Below are 18271 nucleotides of genomic sequence, written 5' to 3'. Positions count from 1 at the left end.
GAGATGGCGGCTCCCATTGTGCGTCTGGCATGGTGGAGGGGGCGATAGCGGGCGCGAGCGCAGCGACTGCGCGGGGCTGGCACACGTCTGCAAAGTGGCCCTTTTTACTGCGGGCTTTACAAACTGCAGTGCAGGCCGGGCAGTGTTGGCAGGGGTGCTTCTGCTGACTGCAGAAGTAGCAGCGGGGACCCCCGGGGTGCGCGGATCGGCGTGCGGCGCAGGTGTATTGGGAAGGCAGGGCCCCGGCTGAGGAGGTCGTCGGCGGTATCCCGGAGGTGTAGGAAGGAGTAGAAGGGTGGGCAGCGCGCCGGGACGGGTACGATTGTAAGTTACAGGATGCGACCGTCATGGAGAGTGCCAAGGTTTTTGTCTCCGCCAGTTTGAGCGTGGCCCCTTCTAGTAATCGTTCTCGGATGCGGTCCGATGCAATCCCCGTCACGAAGGGATCGCGCATGAGGAGATTCGCGTGTTCAGCGGCCGTAACGGCCTGACAGTCACAATCCCGGACGAGTGAAATTAGGTCCCGCCAGAAGTCTTCGATGGACTCACCAGGTAGTTGCGAGCGGGTGGCGAGTACATGCCTGGCGAAGAGCGTGTTCGCCTTCTGCACGTAGTGTTCCTTAAGGAGTTCCATTGCTTTTGTGTAATTCGTGGCGTCTTGGATCAATCGGAACACGCTGGAGCTCAGCCTGGAGTACAGGACGTTTATCTTCTGAGCCTCCGTTGGCTCGGGGTCTGCAGCCTTGATGTAGGCCTCAAAACATGCTAGCCAGTGAGTAAAGTCTTTTCTGGCATCGGGCGAGTGCGGATCCAGCTGCAGGCGATCGGGTTTGATTCTGATATCCATTCTGTGGAAAATCTGACTGTAATAAACTGATGCACGATCAGTTGCACAAAGACTAAAGTTGGGTACAACTGTGGCTTTATTACAGTCAGATGCGTGGCCTCCTGCTGCAGCTGGAGAAATGGCAGGCCACTGGAGGTCATGCTTATTTATACAGTTCCTAGTGGGCGGAGCCAGCCAGCAGGTCTGCGGCCATGTAATCTCCTATTACAGTGGTTCACCACAATGCAGTACAGAAAATAACCCCCCTTGGTCAGTTCTGAAAGCGATATTAGGAAATCTTCCAGCTGAGACAGGCCTCGAGTTCTTCAGCCTGGAGTTCGGCTTTTTGGTATACACCGGTTGGATTTTAAACAACAGACTGAAGATTTATCAGTTCTCAAAGGAATATGGAGATTTGAAAATGGTCACTCGAGTCATTTGATCTTCTTTCTCCAGAATGATTTTAAAATGAATGTTTATCACGCGTCTGGAACTGGTTTTGATTTCAAGACTGATACTCTACCAGACAGTGGGTGGAATTCTCCGTTTATGAGACTAAGTGCTGATACCAACAGAGAATCCATGGACTTTTACACAGAAAAATCAGCACGGCACCTGCATCGATTCCGCTACTGTGAAAGGGGTAGCGCCGGCGCCACGTGGAACACAGTCGATTCCCATGAAAATAGGTACAGGATTGGCCGGGTCCGTGATTGACACTCGGGAGCCTGACAAACTGCAGCCACACACTCCCCACACACATACATTTCGAAGCCATAAAGATGGCACTGATTGTGCTGGAGCACGCTCATACAGCTGATGGGTCGGCTGGGGCCAGAGGGCACCCAGGACGGTGCTCGGGGGCGGGGGTGGGGGGGTGGGGGGGGTGGAACATCTACACAGCCCCTGGCACTAGATTTAAAGTGGACTGTTAGCGGTGTGCGCAACTGCATGGCTGTTTACCGGCCGTGTCCATCCACCCCGACCCCACAGCCCACCTCCTGGCCACCGTACAATTCTCCCCCAGACCTGGCAGAAGCACCCCAGCCAGTGCACAACTGTCGGCGATGTGGACACTGTCCGTACACTCTCTCTCTCAGTAGCCACCATGCCAGGTTCCTGATTTTTGAAAGCGCAAGTAAACCACGCCGTCGGAACTCGGCCCATCGGAGGCGGAGAATCGCGGTGGGTCAACTAATGATATGCAAATGGTGTTTAAAGTACGCACGAGTGAAACGCAATGACGCTGTTTTTGAGGGGACGGAGAATAGCGATTTGAGGTCAAACCGGCGTTTGCCGCGCTTTAGCCATCGAAAGCTATTCTCCACCCGATACCTTTTAAACACTTGTTAACTTGTTGCCTGTAGCCTTCAATATAAACCTGCAGTTTAAATGCCTGCCCTCAATGGGCGTTTCCTTACCTGCTTTGTAAAAGGGGGCGTGGCTACATAGAAACAGCGCCACACTGGAGTATGTGCAGATTGACGTGCTGAAGGCCTGACAACTATGGGTAGGTAACTGCGCAGTTTTCTTTTCCAGTATCAGTGGGCCGTGGCTTTCCCCCGATATCTGGAAGTTGCAGGTCACCATATTTTAAATTTCTGGCAATAATGTTATTAAAAACCCTGGTTTAAAATACATACCGGCAGTGAGCCTACTAAAGCTGCAATTAAGGAGTCATAAAAGGTGAGGTAACAATTGATTTTAACTATTGTGCCGCCATGCTGCCCCAACAGAAAGTACATTTTAACAATAGCAAAAGGAATAATGCTTTAATAAATACAGTTTTGGATTTCTTTTCATGTCATTTTGACACAACAATGAGAAGGAAAATTAAGCATGAGGATGCTGTCATCTTCAATTGATTCAGCTCTGCTAATGGCCAGGACTGCACCCATGCTAACCAGTGCCACCTCATGCCACCCACCTCTGACCATTCATACACCTTATGCCAACCCATGCCTCCCATGCGACCTCCTATGGCCCTCATACCTCCTTGGCACTCCTATGTGTACCTCCATGCCAACTCATGCCGACTCTCTTGGTCCTTCATGCACCCTATGCTCCTCACATCTCCAAAGCCATTTATAACCCCTATGCCAATTTAATGGTAATTCAAGCCATCCTATGCTGCCCATGTACCATACTTTGCCCTTTGCCTCACCATGCTAACACACCTGGTATCCTTTGACAGTCCTTTGACAACTTTGACAGTTCTTTGATAGTTTGACAGTTCTTTAACCATTTTTGGCAGTTCTCTGATCACCATGAGAGTTATTTGAAAGCTTTAACAGTTCAAATGAGTTTATGCAATTTTTACGCACAGTCGTGTTTACTTTTAACATTCCCAAAGTGTTTCTTACACTGCCAAAAGGGTGGCTTACCTCTCCAAAAGGCATCCCAGGACCATATTCAAAGTGGTACCATACCTCTCCAAAAAGGTACCTTGATCTTCCAAATGAATCCACCAAGTTCAGTCCAGCTCTTACCTGGTCATGTGGTCTAATCTGTACACTTTGGTTTCCACATTCTAGACCTACCAAAATCCTACTTCTGTGGAGGCAGTTGGTGAGTTAAATGGCCAGCTGCCTCTATAAACCATACAATCATGAATCCTGGCTTGACTTCAGCCTTGCCGTGGGAAAAGAAGGAAATTCATGGGTGGGATTTAGAATTTCTGGCCCCTTCTGTCATTTTTGCCAAGATCGTGGCAGAAGTCTGGGCCTTAGTCTCCTCTGGACCTCATCCCAAATCCAAAATCTGACTTTCTTTAAGTGCTGAAGTCCCATTCCCAATGAGCTGACTTCTAACATATTCTCCATCTGGCTGATCAATTCCTATCGGCAACGTTTTGTTCTTTTGTGTCACAATGGGTCTTTGTGACAAATAAATTACTGACTTCATCTGTCACAGACTAATGAAAATAATTGTAATTGGGGCTGGTTTAGCACAGGGCTAAATAGCTGGCTTATAAAGCAGTCCAAGGCAGGCCAGCAGCACGGTTCAATTCCCAAACCAGCCTCCCCGAACAGGCGCCGGAATGTGGCGACTAGGGACTTTTCACAGTAATTTCATTTGAAGCCTACTTGTGACAATAAGCGATTTTCATTTCATTTCATTTTCATTTTATTTCCAAATAAATGATCCTTTGTTTTATAAATTGTCATGCAGTTTTCTATTAGACTGTATACTGCAGATTAAGAATAATTGGTACGTAATAAATTATCCAGTTATCACAAAGCCGTCGTTTATTTCCAAGATCATGCTTTTTTCTCTCTGATAAGAAATGCACTTTTGACTTTTATTTAAAAACAAACAGTGTTTCAACATAAATATAGCAGTTGTACAGGGAACGTTTCAAAGAACACCAATGATAAATTAAGTAAAATGTTTACTGGTAAATAAATATTATCTGTAGGTGCGAGAGAGAGGAAAGAAACAAACATCAGGAAAATAGTTAAGAAATGGCAAAAATGTACTTCCCTCAATATTACTGCGCCATCTCCCTCAATTCCTGTACATACTGCTGTGCTGGAAATCTGTTTCATATGGGTATAATTAAAGACCGATATCTGTTGGTCCAATGCAGCTGGTAAGCTTGGCAGGATAGATATATCCATCATATGAATATTTGATTGAAGTATAGAACAATTTGATTCAGGTGATTCCAGTGCTGTTTAGTCTCCTCAATATTAAATGCATTGGGACACAATGGGCAGGATCTTATCAGGTAAAGGTTTGCGGTTTGGGAATTTTTGAAAGTTGCATGTCGGGCCACCTGGAATCAGGTTGGCATCAGCAACCTGCCTGGGGGTAGGCTGGTCCCCTCCGCTGAAGTCAAATCCTGGCAGGTACCTCGGGCAGCCTCCCAGTGGCACGTCCGTAAGGTCTCCTTTAATTTCAAGCCCCACCCCCGACCCCCACCCACCTGAAGCAATGGGTACCAGAGGGCCACAGCTGCAGGCCATTCCATGGAGAGGATTTACCCTCCACAGGGAAGGCCTGACAGCTCTTCCTTTCACCTTTTTTAAATTCTTCAAATGGCACCTTCATGTTGAGGTGCTTTTTCAGTCACCAGCCCACATTGTGGGTGCACACTTCCTCTGGTGGGGTTCCTGGTCTCTCACAACCTCAGGAACTCCGATCACCCCTCCCATCCATCCATCCACCTACCCGCCCACCATAATTGGAGAGGGAGGCTGGCGATAGCCTGTTAATTGGCTGACTCAGAAAATATCGGCATCGGGACCCAAATATGGTCTCGACCTCCCACTTCAGATCAGTATTGGTAAGATTCCACTCAATGTTCCAGTTATCCCTTTCACTGCAATGAACAACTAGAAACAATAAATCAAAATTAAGTAAAGTCCTGGATAACCAGAGGCTGCTTTCCCCTTTGAAGGGGAGAGCTGACTGCTGGTGATTTAACCTGAGGGTCACCGCACCTCACGCAAGGGGCAGGGTTGAGAAGGCAGGCCTTCATGAATAATCTCAGTCAGTGTGGGAATTGAACCCATGCTCTTAGCCTCGCTTTGTTTAGCCCACTGAGCTAAAGCGGCCCCCAAGAGGTCTAGACTCTTTGGCCGGGATTCACCGACCCCGTGCTGGGTCAGAGAATCCCCGGGAGGGGACGCGGGAATCGCTCCATGCCACCCCGACGCTGGCTTACCTATTCTCCGGCGGCGATTCTCAGGTGCCCGCGGGATCGCAGTCACACCAGTCGGGGGCCGTTGAAAGTGGCCCCCCCCGGCGATTCTCCGGGCCTTGACGGGTCGAGTGCCCGCCGAATTCGGCCGAGTCCCGCCAGCGTGGGTTATTCAGGAAAGCATTTTGACTTTTTCCAAGAATTGTTTATTATGGTTCTTACTTTGATTGTAGTGTAACTGCTTAATTCCCAAATAACCAAATACATTTGCAATCCCAATATGAAGCAATATGAGATAGATGAGAAAATTGTCAACTCCAAAGTCAATAGCAGTGAAGTGATTTAGCTCGCCTTACGAACAAAGTTAAATTTCATTTTTTTACACTTGTTTGTTGATGAATGAGCTGGAAAGCTGTATAAGAGACGCTATCTTACAACACGAGCTTCGGGTAAAGAGAAAATTTCTCACTTTAAAGAAAAATCAAAGTTGTTTTCCCTCTGCCGCATCAATTTCTGCTGAGAAAGGCTTCTTCACGTATTAAAGAATATATGGAGCGCCAGAATGATGCCAATGCTCCCTTTGACCTTGATGCTTATAATGTTATCACAGGAAAAATAAAATAACATAATCTGCTGGACAGAGGAGGGGGGATGGGGGAATTGACTGTACGCATCTGCTATATTACTAGCCTGTCTGAAAAGTCAACGAAGCAGCTCCAAATCCTGAGGGGCCAACATGGTTTAGCTCTGGGGCTATAGAGCTGCAACAGGATCGTTTATCTTTATTTACTGAACTCCAGATTCGGCTTTACAATTGACAGGTTGACAAAAAACAGTCCATGAGGCCTTGGCGCAGAGATAAATGTTATCCGTGTTAGGGGGAGACAAGGACAGGCTTCAGAGGCCCTCGCATTAGAGATGGCCTTTCTTAGAAAAAAAATGCAATAAACATGAGTGAAAAAAACCTGAATGGTTTCACAAACAACCCTGCTGTGAGGTTTGCCAGCATTCCAACAATAATGGAGCATTTCATTCCCGAAAGATTTCCCTGTTTAATTTTGTCTTTTATGAAATAAGTTACTTTGAACAACATGAAATTTTACAAAGCAGACTGGTCATTTGGCCCTGCACATCCATGCTGTTGTTTATGCTCCACATCTCATCTCATCATCATTGTTGTCATTAAAGCCCCAGAACAATTTAAGAGACTGTTCGACTATGACCCCTAAATCGTAACACAAATGAACAGACAAATTAGGAGCAAGAAGAGGCTATTCGGCCCCTCTAGCCTGCGCCACCATTCAGTAAGACATGGTTGATCTGATTGCCCAGTAACCTTTCACCCCTTGCTTATCAACAATCTATCGAACTCTACCTTAAAAATATTCAAAGACTCTGGCTTCCACTGCCTTTTAAGGAAGAGAGTTCCAAAGACTCACTCCTCTTTGAGAGAAAAATGGTTCTCCTCATCTCTGTGTTAAATGTGCCTCAACCTTTTACAATTGATAGAAATGACTTAGATGAAAGGACCAAAAGTTGCTAAATTTGCTGATGCTACAAAGATAAGTAGGAAAGTATCTATCTCTTATTTTTAAACATTGACCCGTAGTTCGAGATTGTCTCACAAAGAGGAAACATCATTTCCACATCCACCCTGTCAAGATCTCTTAAGATCTTATATGTTTCAATGAAGTCATCGCTTACTCTTCTAAACTCCGGTGGATACAAGCCTAGCCTGCGCAACCTTTCCTCATAAAACAACCTGTCCATTCCAGGTATAAGTCTAGTAAACTTTCTCTGAACTGCTTTCAAAGCATTACATCCTTTCTTAAATAAGGAGACCAATACTGCCCAATGTACTCCAGATGTGGTCTCACAATGCCCTGGACACCTGAAGCACAACCTCTCTACTTTTATTTTAGTTGTCCTCGCATTGAACAATAATATTCTATTAACTTTCCAAATTACATGCTGTACTTGCCTTTTGCGGTTCATGATTAGGACACCCAGATCCCTCTGCATCTCAGAGCTCTACCACCTCTCACCATTTATATAGTGGGCACCATTTTCCGGTCTCGTCTGTGGCGGGACTCATTGTGAGTGAGAACAGAAAATTTGATGTTCCAGCCATTGACATTCTCGGATAGAAGATTTCAACCAAATGTTTTTTTAATTCTTCCAGCAAAATGGACAACCTCACATTTGCACATATGAATTGTGCATTTTACCACATTATACTCCATTTCTTCGCCAGATCTTCGCCTACTCACTTAACCTATTTATGTCCCGTGACAGCCTCCTTATGTCCTTTTCACAACTTACTTTCCTACCTCTCTTTGTATCATCAATAAATTTAACAACCATAATGTGGGTCCCTTCATCCAAGTAATTTACACAAATTTAAAAAAGTTGAGGCCCCAGCATTGATCACTGTTGCACAACACTTGTTACAACCTGCCAACCAGAAAATGACCCATTTATGGCTACTCTTTGTTTCCTGTTAGCTAATCGATCTTCTATCCACACCAACATGTGAGCCCCTACACCATGAGCCTTTATTTTCCACAACAACCTTTGATGTGGCACTTTATACAAGCCTTCTGGAAATCTAAGTATAGTACATCTAATTATAACTACAGCACATTCTACTTCTTCAATTGACTCCAAAAAATTGGTTAAACATGATTTCCCTCACAAAGAACCATTTTAACTCTGCCTAATTTCCTTGAATTTAGCCCAACTGGAACAACTTTAACAGTAGCATCCATAGATCTTCCTATGACAAATGTTATGCTAACTGACCTATAATTTCCTGCATCTGTCTGCCTCCCTTTATTAATAAAGCAGCTATATTTGCTAATTTCCAATCAAGTCGAGCATTCCCTGAATCTAGGGAATTTCAGAAAATTAACTTGCTCAGAATGGCAATCAGCGTTAAACTCTCATTGTTAAAAAAGCCTAATCAATGCATTTAAAACCTATCAAGGACTGAGTACTTTATAATAACACACATTTATATTCATAGTGCCACATCAAAGATGGCTGATCTTTTATAACCACTTGGAGCTGCCAATCAAACTGTGAATTAACCCCCCCCCCCCCCACACTGTAATAATGGTAGGTCGTGGATGGTAGGCTTATGTAAACAAACAGCTAGTGAAATTGCAAGCACTGATTTTTTTCAACTGTTGGCTGCCTGTTTTTTAATCTCAAAATTTAAAGGACAGGAGATTTAAATGACTTGACAGCTTGACAGTTCCCCAGATCTTATCCACCTTTACAAATATCATATCTAATCTTAACAATCATAGAATCATATAATTTACAGTGCAGAAGGAGACCATTCAGCCCATCGAGTCTGCCCCGGCCCTTGGAAAGAGCATCCTACTTAAGCCCCACACCTCTACCCTATCCCTGCAACCCAGTAACCCCACCAACCTGTTTGGATATTAAAGGAAATTTAGCATGGCCAATCCATCTAACCTGCACATCTTTGGACTGTGGGAGGAAAACTGAGTACCTGGAGGAAACCCACGCAGACACGGGGAGAATGTGCAGACTCTGCACAGATAGTGACCCAAGCCGGGAATCAAACCTAGGACCCTGGAGCTGTGAAGCAACAGCACTAACCACTGTGCTACTGTGCCACCCCTGACTTCTCCCAAAAGGTACCTGACCTCTCCCAAAGGATACCTGGCATCTCTAAATAACTCAGTAAGGTTTAGATCTTTTCCACAAATGTCTAAAGCCTAAGAGTCATGTTTTAGAAACCTGGTTGACCAAAAGTGCTTCTGCTTAATGGCAGTTGCACTTTAAAAATGTGTTTCTGCCTCTGTGAATTGCAAATGTGTGAACTATCTCCTGCCCCTTTCCACCCCAAATGTTAAAAAATGGTGGATATCAGGTTCAAGGGGGGAATTTCGGATTCTGGGCTCTAGTACCATTTTGCCAGAGGCATGATGCCCTTCTAACTTTATGAAAATTTAGGCCTCTGCCTCTATTTATAATGCCCAGGATCCTTTTTATGATTTAATCATCATCTCAACCGTCCTGTCACCTTCATTGATTTGTGCACATATATCTCCAAGTCTCACTGGTCCTGTTCCCTGTTTAAACTTGTATCCTTTATGTTACATTGCCTCTCCTCATTATTCCTACTAAAATATATCACTTCATACTGTAGTGCATTAAAATTCAGGTTTCACCCATCTACCCATTACACCAGCCTGTCTATGTCCTAGTTAAGTCTATTACTACCCTTCTCTACGTTAACAATGCTTCCGGGTTTTGTGCTACCTTCAAATTTTAAAATTGTGCAACAAATATATGTCAGAAAATGTGACCATAATGTTGACTCCTGAGGAGCACAACTGCTGACCTTTACCAGCAAAAAAAACATTTACGGCTGTACTCTCTTTCCTGTCACTCAATCAACTTTGCATCCATGCTGCCACTTTCCCTTTTATCGCAAGGGCTTTAACTTTGCTGATAAATCTATTATGTGAAACTTTATCAAATGCACTTTGGAAGTCCACATATCGACCATGTGACCTTCATGAACCCTCTCTATTATCTCATGAAAACAGTTCACAAAGTTAGTTAAACATGGTTTGTCTTTAACAAAGCTGGTTTTCTTTCATTAATTCATACCTGGGAAAGCAGCTGTTGATTGTGCCCTGGATTTCTGGAAGTTTTCACACCCAAATGGTTAAACTGACCTGTCGTTGCTCAACATTGATGAGGCATCTGAAGATGGTTGGGCCTAGTAAGCATCCTGAGATGTCCTGGAGTGATGTCCTGGGACTGAGATAAATAACTCTCATCACCACAACCATTGCCCTTTTTGCCAGGTATGATTTCAATCAGTGGAGAGTTTTTTCCCTGATTCCCATTGACCCCAGTTTTGCTAGGGCTTCTTGATGCCACATTCGGTCAAATGCTGCCATGATGTCAAGGGCAGTCACTCTCACCTTTCCTCTGGATTTCAGCTCTTTTGTCCATGTTTGAACCAAGGCTGTAATGAGGTCAGGAGCTGAGTGACCCTGGTTTTACCCAAATTGAGCCTCAGTAAGCAGGTTGTTGCTGAGTAAGTGCTGGTTGTTAGCATTGTCGGCGATCTCTTCCATCATTTTGCTGATGTCCGAGTGTAGACTGAATGGGGCGGTTATTGGCTGGGTTGGATTTGTCCTGTCTTTTGTGGACGTGACATACCTGGGAAATTTTCCACATTGCTGAGTAGATCCCAGTGTTGTAGCTGTACTGGAACAGCTTGGCTGGGGGTGCAGCTAGTTCTGGAGCAGGTCTTCAGTACTATTGTTGGAATGTTGTCAGACCCCATTGCCTTTGTACTGTCCTGTGCCTTTTCTTGATATCATGTGGAGTGAAGCAAATTGGCTGAATACTGGAATGTATGATCCTGGGGACCTCTTGTGGAGGCCGAGATGGATCATTCACTCGGCACTTCTGGCTGAAGAGTTTTGCAACTGCTTCCACCTTGTTCTTTGCACTATTGTACTGGGCTCACCCATCATTGAGGATAAGGATTTGTGGAGACTCATCCCCCAGTGAGTTGTTTAATTGTCCACCACCATTCAGGACTGGATGTGGCAGGACTGCAGTGTTTAGATCTGACCTATTGGTTGTAGGGTTGCTTAGCTTTGTCTATTTCTTGCTGCTTTTGTTGTTTAGCATGAAAATAGTCCTGTGTTGTAGCTTCACCAGGTTGCCCCTTTTTTTTTAAGGGATGCCTGGAATTGTTCCTGGCTTGCCCTCCACTCTTCGTAGAACTAAGGTTGGTCTCCCAGTTTGGTACAGGGAGATATGAAGGGCCAAGAGATTGCAAATTGCTGTTGGCAGCACGGTAGCACAGTGGGTAGCACTGTTGCTTCCCAGCTCCAGGGTCCCAGGTTCGATTCCCGCTTGGGTTACTGTCTGTGCGGAGTCTGTACGTACTCCCTGTGTCTGCGTGGGTTTCCTCCGGGTGCCCCGATTTCCTCCCACAAGTCCCGAAAGACGTGCTGTTAGGTGATTTGGACATTCTGAATTCTCCCTCAGTGTACCCGAACAGGCGCCGGAATGTGGCGACTAGGGGTTTTTCACAATAACGTCATTGCAGTATTAATGTAAGCCTCCTTGTGACAATAAAGATTATTATTATCTATACAATTCTGCTTCTGGGGATGACCCACAGCACCTCATTGATGCCCAGTTTTGAGTTGTTAGGTCTGTTTGAAATCTATGCCATTTTTTACATGATAGAGGGTGTTTTCAATATAAAGACTGAACTTCGTCCTCACTAGCATTGCGTGTGGTCATTCCTACCAATACTGTGATGGACGCATGCATTTGTGACTGGTGGAGTAGTGAGGATGAGGTCAAGTAGATTTTTTCTTGAACCCCTTTCCCCACCACCTGCCGTAGACTCAGGCTAGCTGCTTCATCCTTGAGGATCAGACCGCTTAGTCAGGAGTAGTACTACCAAGCCACTCTTATTGATGGATATTGAAGCAGTTCAGAGAAGGTTTACAAGAGTAATATCTAAAATGGGTGAGTTGTCTTATGAGGGAAGGTTGGACAAGGTAGGCTTGTATCCACTGGACTTTAGAATAAGAGGCAACTTGTTTGAAACATACAAGATCCTGAGGGGTATTGACAGGGTGGATGTGGAGAGGCTAACCTCAGTACTTCCTCTAAGTGTTGTTCAATATGGAGGAGCACTGATTAATCAGCTAGCAGCTAGGGCGAATGGCAGGTGGTAATCAGCAAGAGGTTTCCTTGCCCATGTTTAACTTGGTGCCATGGGACTTCATAGGGCTCAGATTCGGTGTTGAGGACTCCCAGGGCAACTCCCTCCCATCTGTATACGACTGTTCCACCTTGTCTGGTGGGTCTGTCCTGCCAGTGGCACAGGACATATCCAGGGATGGTGCGGTGGTCTCTGGGACTTTGTAAGATTCTGTGAGAATGATTATTTCAGGCTGTTGACCAGTCTGCGGAATAGGTCTCCCAATTTTGGCACAAGCCGCCAATGTTAGTAATGGGGACTTTGCAGGGTCGACACTAATGTGTTTGCCGTTGTTATTTCTGTTCGATTCTGGATGTCCATCCGATTTAATTCCTTTTTGGAGGCTTCGTAGAAATTTGATACAATTGAATGATTTGCTCAGTCATTTCAGGGGGCATTTAAGAGTCAACTGTGGCTCTGTTTATCAAGTTATAAATCTGGAGGTCAATATGGTCGCCTTCCTTAATCCTGATTATGTTTATTTAGAGTCGCCAGGTATCTCTCGGTACCGCCACAAGGTTCAAACCCGAATACTGATCAAAGACCCAATACACCAGTTAGTTAGTTCAAAGTCAATACTATTTATTTACACACACAGTAAGATCTACTCATGCACAACAGTACTACAAACTAAACTATCTCTAATGCTAACGTCCATACTTAACTTTGGGTGCCCACTTAGTCAGAGGAACAATGGCCGTTGTTCGGAACTGAGGCTGTTGGGTTCAAAGATATACAGGAGAACAGCTAAGGTCTTCCGTCTAGTAGCGAGCGTTGACCTTGAACTTACTTGCTTCTGGCGATGCTGGTGGATGAGTCTCTCCGCTTTGAGAGCCAAGTCCAAGAGAGCGAATCTCTCGTGGGGGTTCCTTCTTATACTTGAAGGGGCTTCGCGCACTTTTAGGCGGGCCTCAAACTTGGTCCCAATTAATTGGGCCGCTTCTCGATTACTGTTATCGATCTTGACCAATAAAGGGATGGGTGCCCTGATTTGCTTTATTTGTGCTTATCATTTGGGGACTGTGGCCATCCCAGATGGCTACACTCCCTCAATATTACACTCAACGTGAAGCGTGAAGGATCATATTACTGCATCTTCTTTGTTCTCTTCCTAAGTCGAGCACCCGTAAGCAGGGGCTGGGTCTACTACTCTGTCCTATGGATTAGAACTTTACCTAAATTGTTTTATATACATACATCATTATAAAATTCTAAGGGGCGCTATGACATTCATGCATTACAAAATAGAAACACGGGAACTTCTAACTATTCTTATCTAAACTATCCTTAGTCAAGTAAAAGAATTTACAACATTATAAACTATACAGTAGCAGCAATACAGGTCTCTGTAGCTTGGCAGTCAAGCACAGAATTTTACATCTTTTTATTAGAACAAACAAACAAAAAAAATCGATGCACTTTAATTCACTTAAAGAGAGTGGGGGGTTGGCTGAAGTCCGAAGATAGGGGGTATGAAGGTATATACTGGAGTGCGGGAGGCTTTCCTTCGGCATTTTCTAAGTATCAGTGTCTGGATGACACTGCAGAGTATTGCAATAACTAGTAGTGCTTCTACAACGTAGGACAGGGAATACCAGGTGATGAACTTGTCACACCAGGTTGGTGTATCAGTTATTGTCTCTGGGTGTAATGTATGGCAGGGATGGGAAACATTCTGTGGGGTAGGGGCCAGGGGGGTCGCGTCTGCATGCAACTGGAGTGATCCCGCGAAGATCCAAATGTAGACCATGATGTTTGTCTTCATGTTCTCTTCTTTCGTCCGTGGTCTTCCTGTGGCTTCTGAAGTTCTGGATTTTGTGGACACAAGCATAATATCTGTTATTATCTTGCTTAAGATCTTGTATGTTTGTCTGTCTGTCCTTTTATTATCAATTACCCATTATAATTGGTCAACATATGTGACTCCCTCATTTTTTTTTTTTAAACCAAATATTTTGGGACAAGACATCCGAGAAGAAAATACTGTAACAGCGCGAGCAGTCTCGCAGCCTGTGTGGTCGATGCGGTGAATGTACCATCCCAGTGTTTGAGGATGTAAATAGCATATGGAGAGCAACCTAAGGGTCGCTGGAAACAAACAAAGGAGGTTTGAACCAAAAGTTTCGAATGGGGTGCGTATGGGCCACGGTGGGTAAGAATGGGTGGAATCCCCGGGTAAGATGGTGACCAGTGCCGTATGTGCACTACCAGAGCATAGCTGACCAGATGGAGGTCCTCAGGCACGGCGGGGACCAGTGCCATTATTCCACTGCCTGAGCGACCGGACAAGAACGGTAAGAAGTTGTGTTCGCCGTGGATGTTGCCTCTCGTGATTACCTTCAAATCAGGAGAGTAGTTATGATCGGTTGCCTGCCAACAAACTAGTTCCTGTAACTGCCAGTGGGCGTTAAATGAGTGGTGGCTTGGGGCCATGAAAAACCTTAAGTGGACAAACAACATTCAATATTTACAGTAATAAACATTTAATGTAACACACAAACATAACAAAAATCGTGCAGGTTCCATCAGAAAGGACACCGTAAATCTCCATCGTCTGGACACCTCATTGCTCTATAGCAACAGAGTCGCAAAGAGGTTCATCTGGTGGGAGTCAGACTCTAAGTCATCATCTTCTCCCGGTTGCCTTACTGTGCCAAAGCTGCTTGGGATGAATTGGGGTCCATCTCATCATTCCGGATGAGTCTGAACGAATTATCTCGGTGGCAGTGTTTCATGTCGAGATTGTAAGTGGTCGGGGGCAATCCATAATCGTCGGGTGGTGGGTCTGGATCAGGGGCCTTAACGTACGTGGTTTCAAAGGGGTCGAAGGAATCTTGTTTGGAGTCACTGGGAGTGGGGCCTGGTGCAGGGGTGTAATCGTGGCGTGGTGGCATGGGGCTGTCGCTATCGTTGTCGCTGTCGCTGGTGGTTGGAGGAAGGGAGAGGCGGAGGTGGAGCCTCTGGGGGTGGAGTCGAAGTAGTGTCTGAGGATGGGCTGGACTGGTTGGGGGAGGGTAGGAATAGGTCGTTCATGGGCGGGGCATGTTCATCTGCTGCTGCAAGGGCAGCACGGTAGCATAGTGGTTAGCGCAATTGCTTCACAGCTCCAGGGTCCCAGGTTCGATTCCCGACTGGGTTACTGTCTGTGCGGAGTCTGCACGTTCTCCCCGTGTCTGCGTGGGTTTCCTCCGGGTGCTCCGGTTTCCTCCCACAGTCCAAAGATGTGCGGGTTAGGTGGATTGGCCATGCTAAATTGCCCTTAGTGTCCAAAAAGGTTAAGTGGGGGTTGCAGGGATAGGGTAGATACGTGGGTTTGAATGGGTTGATCTTTGTAAGGGCCGGTGCAGACTCGATGGGCCGAATGGCCTCCTTCTGCACTGTAAATTTTATAAGTGGGATGTGGTGTGAATGGTTGTTCTGTGTGCCATAAGCCTTAAGCTGGTTTATGTGGAACCATGCAGGCTTGCCATTGGAATAGGTGATTTTATATATGGAGGGGTTGACTTTATCCGAAATGGAGTATGGTCCTGCAAATTTGGGGGAAAGGAATGAGCTGGGGTTGTATAGGGATAGCATGACCTGCTGCCCTACTACAAATTCTGTGGCGTGTACAGTCTTGTCAAAGCAAACCTTGGTTTGCTACTTGCGTTTCCCAAGCCTAACAGCTGCAGCGAGCTAGGCCGCTTTTACATTCTCTGTAATCTGTTGAACTACTTTGTCATGGGTGAGGGCGGTTACTGTGGGGCTGGCCAAATCGAGTCCTGACAAATATTCTGTCCCTTTCATGGGTCGTCCGGTCATGAGGGTGTGAGGGGAGTATCCTGTCGACATGGATACCGTGTTCCTTATGAACATCAGTGCAAAGGGGAGAACTGTGTCCCACGTGCTATTGCGCATTGCACCATTTTCCTGAGGGTTGCTTTTAAAGTCCTATTCATTCTTTCTACTATTCCGCTGGATTGAGGGTGGTATGCAATGTGGAATTTTTGTTTGATTCCAAAAATTGTGAGGATGTTTTTCATCACTCGTCCTGTAAAATGTGAGCCTTGGTCGGACTCTATGCTGCGGGGAAGTCCCCACCTTGTTAAAGATGTGCTGAGTGAGGATCTTGGCTGTCACTTTAGCCATGTTTGTTCTGGATGGAAAAGCTTTCACCCATTTTGTGAAGGTGTAGATGACCACCAACACATACTTAAAACCATTCTTGCAGGGGGGTAGGGGTCCTATATAATCAATTTGCAAATTCGTCCAGGGGCCATTAACAGGGCGGGTGGGGCTAAGCTGACCTTTCCTTGCACATCTGTCCGGATTGTTCTGGGAGTAGATTAAACAGTTTTCAATGTAGTGCGTTACATTGGCTTTTAAATCAGGCCACCAGCAGAGAGGTCTAAGGTGGGCGAGGGTTGCTTCTATGCCTTGATGTCCATAGTTGTCATGGAATTGACAAATAATTTGGCTTCTGTCTTGACTGGGGACCACATAAATACCTTCTTTTAAAATTGTTGTCATGTGTTGTCAACGTATTCTTGTATTTATCGTAGGGGGCTGAGAAGTTGCCTTTTAAAACTTCCTTGAGCTTCTCATCTTCTTTTTGGACCTGTGCTAAATCCTGAATGTTGGTCTGTGAGACCTGAACCACGTGTACTTGGGCACTCTCGTAGGATTCCAAAAGTGACCGTGTCTGGAACCTGCCTTTACCAGGGCGTCTGCCTTAACGTTACCGGGGGGGGAAGAACGATGTGCTGGAGTAATGCGGCTGAGGGTAGGGGTTTTCCGTCTGCGGAAACGAAACCTCTAGATTCCCACAGGGGTAGGAATTCTGTCAAACTATTACAGACATATAAACTGTCGGAATATATGTCGGCTGGGGTCGGGAACGAGTCGGGGTGTTCTACAATATGCGCTACGGCTGCTAGTTCTGCTGCCTGTGAGCCTAAATGTCCGGGCAATTTCAAAGATATTTCTTTTAACGCACGTCCCTGCGTGTCCTCTACATATATACGTCCCTGCGTGTCCTCTACATATATACTGCAACCGGTAATCCTTTTTCCATTCAAAACTGTGGAGGAGCTATCCACATAAATCCTAAGGGGTGCGCCAATGTCTGTGGGTTGGTGTCTCTGGGGTGTAGGACCTGGTTTCGGTGAGCTGACTTTGGTACAAAGGGTCATGTGTTGTGTTTGGTGGAGATGATTTCACATTCATGTGGGGTGCCGGCATAGTGTAAATTGTCTGCGAGGAAAATGTGTGTTTTTGTCCTCTTTACTGTAAAGTCCCGTCCTTGTAAGAGAAGGATCCATCGGGCTGCGTGAATTTGGCTGACTGCGCCGTCCTTTAATCTACCATCAAGTAGGAGTTGTGTTGGGGTGTGCTGAGTTAAAATGCTGATGGGGTTGAGTCCTGTAATGTAGGCGAAGTATTGGACTGCCCAAAAAACTGCGAGCAGGTGCCTTTCACAGGCAGAAAATCCTTGCTCAACTGGATCAAGTACTCGTGAGGCATATGCGACGGGGCCTAAACGATCATGTCTTTCCTGGAAGAGCACGGCCGAAAGGGTTCGGTCGGTGGTTGCAACTTCAATTGCCTATGGGGAGAGTGGATCTGGCACCTGTAATGCGGGGGCTGTGCTGAGGGCTCGTTTTAATGCATCCATGGCATCCGTGTGCTGTGGAAGCCATTCCCATGGTGCTTGCTTCTTTAGAAGTCCTGAGAGGGGGGCTGTCTTTGTGGCAAAACTGTCGATGTGATTCCTACAGTAGACAACCAGTCCTAGAAATGACCGGAGGGGTGTGACATTATGGGGCAGGGGTAATTTGGCAATCGAGTCAATGCGTTTCTGCTCAATCTCACGTTTGCCATGGGTGATCATTGTTCCTAAGTAAAGTACTTTTTCTTGTAGAATCTGGGCCTCTTTGGGGTTCACTTGACATCCAATTTGTTGAAGGAGTCCTAATAATTCGGCGAGAAGCGAAATGTGCTCTCCCTTCGTGTCCGTCTGTAGAAGCAAATCATCTAC

The 18271-nt window shown here is 45.7% G+C and overlaps 1 long non-coding RNA gene across 1 annotated transcript in view; it reads right to left on the bottom strand.

Annotated features, from left to right (window-relative positions):
• LOC140409605 (uncharacterized) overlaps positions 1–2310 on the bottom strand; it is a 110009-nt gene extending 107699 nt beyond the window's left edge. Inside the window, exon 1 of the long non-coding RNA XR_011940424.1 lies at positions 2248–2310. This is a non-coding gene — a long non-coding RNA (uncharacterized lncRNA). The remainder of the gene's footprint in view (positions 1–2247) is intronic.
• Positions 2311–18271: the final 15961 nt, after the last annotated feature.

This window comes from Scyliorhinus torazame, chromosome 3 (assembly GCF_047496885.1).
Source record: "Scyliorhinus torazame isolate Kashiwa2021f chromosome 3, sScyTor2.1, whole genome shotgun sequence".
Classification (NCBI taxonomy): domain Eukaryota; kingdom Metazoa; phylum Chordata; class Chondrichthyes; order Carcharhiniformes; family Scyliorhinidae; genus Scyliorhinus; species Scyliorhinus torazame.
The sequence above is the reverse complement of the archived record's forward strand: the minus strand, read 5'-3'. Positions and strand labels throughout refer to the sequence as shown.